Raw genomic sequence first — 6,000 nt, 5'->3', positions numbered from 1 at the left:
GAGGAAATTGAGAGAGGAAAAAGGTGTCAGGGAAGGGAAGAGGGGAAAAGGAAGAGACAGAGGTTTGAAAATAAAGGAAGAATAGAGAAAACAGAGGAGGAGGAGGCAGAGGAAAGCATCCTGGCTGTAGTAAATCTCTCTCTGGCAGTCAAGAGAGCGGCAGCCAGATTTATGACTGCATGCTGGGGTAATAAGAGAATGGACTGTATCCCTTTTAGTGGCCCTCTTCACAGCATTGCAGTGCCTACAGCCAGAGTGACCTCCCTGCTGCTGTACACTGATTTATCTACTCTATGATCTGCTACAATATGCACACCCTTTAACCTAATGCAATTTACACTTCTTGTCATATGTAGGTCAGAAGCTTCTGTCTCGTCCCTGCAGACCCGGTTCTGCCAACTGTATCAGGTGATTGTCTGCTGCCATGGAGATAAAAATGGAGCTGGCTCTGGTTTTGGTCTTTTGGACGCACAGACAGGCAGTTTTCAAGTATCTGCACATGCAGAGATGCACCCGTGGAGAAAGAGGAAAAAGTAACAATATAATGGCTACGAAGATAATAAGGCCCTTCCTCTTTCCTTCTTCCTGCTGATACCAAACTGTTTATCTTGTGCAGGCTACACAGCCTCATGGGCAGAAGCAAAAGACAGAAAAAAGACAACAACAAAAAACGGAGATAATAATGTGTGGATATCCGCCCTGCCCACGAAACTCAAGGGAAAACTCAGTGGTGGAGAGTGAAAATCTTGTTCACATTGGCAACTTCTCTTTAAAAAAGTAGAGGAAATCCACAAATCCTTTAACGCAAACACTTAGATAATACTTAGCACCTTGTAAGTGGATGTGGAAAAAATGTTATCAATCATCTAACACATACTGAGCAAGTCTAGTCTCCTGTGCATGTCTGTCCACCAGAAATCCAAAGAAGGCCCCGAGAGCTCGGTGCAACGACAAAACACACACAAATAGACAAAACTTGAACAAATTAAGGACACATCTTTTGAGCATACCAGACTTTTTCTAGGGAGACTTAAAAAAAAAGTTGTAAGCACTGCTGGAATACAATTATTGTTGCAATAATTTACAGCTAAAATCAAATGTCTGTTGGTGACGTTGAAAAATGAGCCTATAAAGGCTTTTGGTTAGTTTTTAGCATGAAGTATTGTAGCAAAAAGTATGTCCGCTGTTTTTTTTCTTTTTCGTTTACACTCTCACATAATGACTCTGGAAACCACGCACCTCTATGTGCTAACAAAGTCGTAGAAGAAGGAAACCAAAACATAGCAAATATGTATGTAAATGACATACAAGACATCAAATCTTCAGAAATTGTCGTTCCATTTTTGAATGCAGGAGTTGGAATGCTTTGCTTTAAAGTGACACACGTAGTTCAGTCTGTGTGGCAGCACTACTTTTGTTCATGTAACAACCACAAGTGCTACTTCTATGGTTCCTGAGTCACCAGCACTCAGTGACTTTAGCGCATGATGTCAGTGACATCCCAGTAATGTATTAGCCAGATTCTTAGAAATAGCTCTGTCAGTTTGTAATTATGGTTAGACTCATGATAGGTGGGAAGAAAAGCTCGTGCTGACAGAGACCCTCAGGGCAGCCATTGTTAGGTCTGACTTCACCTGGACTTCTATGACGTCTGTCTGCTGGGATTAAAAATTCTCCCAAAGGGAAATACCAGTGTGGCACTGTGAATGCACTGGTGCTTACAACAGATGAAAAACCACCGCTGGGGATGACATCGATATAAGTGTACTAACTTTTAGAGGGGTACAAGAATCCTCTGCTTTGTTATTACAGAATATAACATGGATACGCCTTCAATTCCAAAAGGGTTGGCATGCTGTGGAAACAGAATACAATGATCTGTAAATGTGCAAATATTTTATTCACCATAGAACATAGAAAACAGTGACATGTTTTCCCTGCTTTATTATGAATAAAATGTGGATTTTAACCCTTAAATTTTGTTTTATTGACATTTTATACAGAATCCCAGTGTTTTTAGAACATTTTTTAAAATAAACTTTAAATTAAACTTTTTAATTTTTTTAAAGTAAATTTTAAAAAATGTGTTACACATAATATCAGATTACAATAAAAGCTTATGACACATGATGTGTGTCTATTGCAGCAGAAATTACCAGTTTGATTGGAAATTATAGTGATTTTTATTTATTTTATGACATATCCCCAGCATCACCTTGTTGCACATATATGCTTCCTTTGTTGCAGGATTCCTCTCTGCAGAATGAATTGTTTGTGACTTTAACAGGGCAGTTAACACAAGGCCTTGACCTTTTAGCCTGCAATTGTTACTATTAGCTACTCCCTGCCTAAAGACAAATGAGCATATTGCTATGCTTGACAATACTAAAGCAGGTGGAGGATGAATAAAGAGCAGGAACACAACGAATTATTGAAATATGTACTGATACAAGTTGGTACCAGTCAAGAGTTAAGTGGTAAGTATAATAAATCCTTGAATTTCTATGACATAGTCTTCAAAAGTAGCCATCACTTATTTGGTGCTCTCCTGAAGATTGTAGACCTTCACTAAGTCTTGAGTTGTTCTATGCTGTGGTTCTTTTATGACATGATGACACCACTGGTAATTGCGATTGTGCAACTTGTACATGATTTAGAAGAGTGAGTGGCAGGGAGGTGGAGGGAAGTTCAGGGGCCTCTAGGTTTATGTACGCTTGGACTAACAAACCTCAAACAGCAGCTTTCTTTTACGCTCTGCTGGATACTGACCTCCTGAAGGCAGTTCAAAATTAAATTACTGTGTCCTATAATAGGAAGGTGTTTTTACCTCTAATAAGAAAAACTGAAAGATACAATATTAAGATTATCATGCTATTGCACACATATGAACAGAAACTATAATCCTATGGTAACTTTATCACAATAGAACCTGAAATCATATCTAATTTATCTACTCTCTAATCATATCTACTAATGTTAAATACATCATAAAACAAACTACAATTTACATACTTTTAAATTCAGAGAAATACTATATTTAGCATTCTTGTACAAAATATGAAAAAACGGATACCACTTTTATAACTATGCATTGTATGCTGAGGGGGAGCCAGGAGAGAGTAGCATCAGTTAGCATAAAGAGTGGGAGCAAGAGAAACAGCCAACAACAAATTTGATATATGTTAGATTAGAACTGGAATATTGTTGGATGATGATAATAATAATAATAATAATAATAATAACAATAATAATAATAATAATAATAACAATAATAATAACGAAACTACAACCAAAAATCAGCTCAAGGGATCACTTCTGTGGTGTCCCTGGTTGCAACAGTTTTGTGTTTGAGTTTTATGCTCAGAAGCCGAGGATATACTGCATCACAAATAGCTGGATTTTCTTGTTTGAGTGCAACTAGCCAAACAGCGAACAGCCACTGAGACAGAGAGTTACAGAGACAGGCAGTGAAAGTGGACAGTGTGTCCTCTGTTTCTTAACATAAAACTCATTGCTGCAGCACAAATGTGATCTCCTTAAACAGATTTTCAGTTGTAGTGTCCTTATTTTCCCCTGAGTTACCGATTCTGTCACTAGTTAGCTAACATAAACTAGTGTAAGTCTATTAACTGCAACCAACCACATTTCTTACTGACAGAAGATGGTGCTGAACATGTTCTTAAAACTTTACAGAGCTACATCGATTTCAGTTTTTGAGAGTAGGGCTCAATGGTGTAAATTAGCCTTTATATGTGTAGCGTTTCATGTCCCCTTTAAGGCAAGGCCATGAATTTACCATTCCACAATTAAGTAGAGAGTAGGCTACTGAATTGTAGTCGTTATAAAAAATGACACATGCATTTCAGGTAGCAAATCTCTAAATCTTTTATTTTCTCCAGAAGGTCCTCCAGCTAAACAATTATATAGTCATGGTCCTGCACTGGTCCCGTTGCTGTTTTGGTATTCCACTTTCAACAAGTAGGTTGGAAGTTGGGTTAAGCAGGTGATGATGTGCCTGAGGATGGAGTCCCGTTTTTCAGCCGCCACACTGTTGTTTGTCAGTCTTATTTTCAGCACTTAAGGTCCAGCTCCAGCATCCAGTATCTGATTGTCTGCCTCCTTAGAGTGGTCATCAGGCTCCTCTGTGACTTTCTTGTTTTTTCACAAACCTTCAAACTAAAGTCTCAATTTCCTTGTCTCCCAGTGTTCCTTGTGTGGCCGAACTTACCTGTTCTCATCTAGCTGGTCCATTCTCTTTGGAATCCGTCAGAGAATTACCGCATCTACTCACCTGTCTGCCCTGGCACAAAACAGATCAGTGCTTCCCTTCCAAGTATCCTCCCCAGATCAGCCATACTTGTTATTAATCTCTGTCTCTCTTCCACAGCATGTCTTTTATCCTGTCTTCCTTCTCTCTCCCCAACCGGTCGCAGCAGATGGCCCCGCCCCTCCCTGAGCGTTTTTGTCGGAGGTTTCTTCCTGTTAAAAGGGAGTTTTCCCTTCCCACTGTCGCCAAAGTGCTTGCTCATAGGGGGTCATATGATTGTTGGGTTTTTCTCTGTATGTATTATTGTAGGGTCTACCTTACAATATAAAGCGCCTTGAGGCGACTTGTGATTTGGCACTGTATAAATAAAATAGAATTGAATTAAGTAAAACCCTCTGGGACAATGCTGTGGAAGTCTTGTCTGTAGGTTAACCTGAGCCAACCTGCCTCTTCCTCTCTCTCAGTGGTTCCAGTCCTCATAAGCCAAACGGTCCCCAGGAAGTCTCATAGCTGACATCTCCTCCAGTATTTCTTTGTCATTATTTAATAAATCTCTCAAACTTTTAATTTGTCTGCACTGCTCTAGAGTCCACTACTATTTTGGTGTATGACACATATTTGTAATATTTGTTGTGTGTTCTTATTATCTATCTTAACTATCTTAACAATCTCAAGTGTTGCTAAAATAATCTTTCCACTGTAAAAGCCTAAAACCATCTGCACTAACGGGGAATGACACACACAAACACATTGAAATCTTGTCCAGGAGATTTTAGTTCTGTCTGTTTGACCACCAAAACTACCTGGTTAGGCAAATACCATGTCTTAAAAGTAATCTCTTACAACATTAGAAACACGTTAAAACCCTTAATTTTCTTGTATATCAGTGTGGTGCCAGTCCCACTGAACCTTAAAGGTGAAAACACTATTTACATTTCACTATGTATTTACTATTCACAGGAGGGGAGGAGGTCACGTTTTCTGTCCGTCAGTTCATCAGACGCTTCCAGTGACATTCCAGTTAACTTCAGCTGACTTCAGCTGACATCTAAAGTCTGCCGTCTACTTCTAACATTTTGCAACTGTAGGCTCACTGTAACATTACACTTCGACAACATCAGCCTCCAATCTCATGGGACCATAAACACACACATAAATCAACACTCACGCCTTCAGGATTTCCTGAGGCAAGATTCACTGATGTCAAGCTGTGACATGGGTTGAAGCTGACTCTAGTGTGTGTTGGTGTGTGACAGGCTTTAGGACATGATAACAACTACTTCTAGTCTTCTTCCTTTTTCACTTTATACATCATGTGCATGTGATTTTTCTTGTTTTTCTTCCATTGGTCTGCAGGTTTACACTTCACTCTCTTCCTGATATCATTCCCTCTCTTGCTTTGAATCTGGGTGCTGTTGCCTCATTACGCAGAGCCTGAAGCTAAAAACATCCAAAGGGGGAACTATATGATCACAGCCTCTTAAACTTCCTCACTGTATTTTTCCTTTATTTATCTCCATCTTTTGTCTGTGTCTGTTGGGGGATGGTGGGTGTTGTGCTTCACCAATGTGACAGCAGGGTTTTCTCACTTCACTACAGATTAATTAGCCTTGAAGATCAAACAACGAAGAGCACATGGCACAAATAACCCCACCAACCCATGTCCCCACCCCCCACCCCACCCCCCCACCCCAGAAAAAAATTAAGACGGTCCAAATCTGTTTGAATGTGGA

The sequence above is a fragment of the Pundamilia nyererei genome, unplaced genomic scaffold (genome assembly GCF_000239375.1).
Source record: "Pundamilia nyererei isolate P.nyererei 1_Seehausen unplaced genomic scaffold, PunNye1.0 scaffold00147, whole genome shotgun sequence".
Classification (NCBI taxonomy): Eukaryota; Metazoa; Chordata; class Actinopteri; order Cichliformes; family Cichlidae; genus Pundamilia; species Pundamilia nyererei.
Note: the sequence above shows the minus strand (reverse complement) of the source record.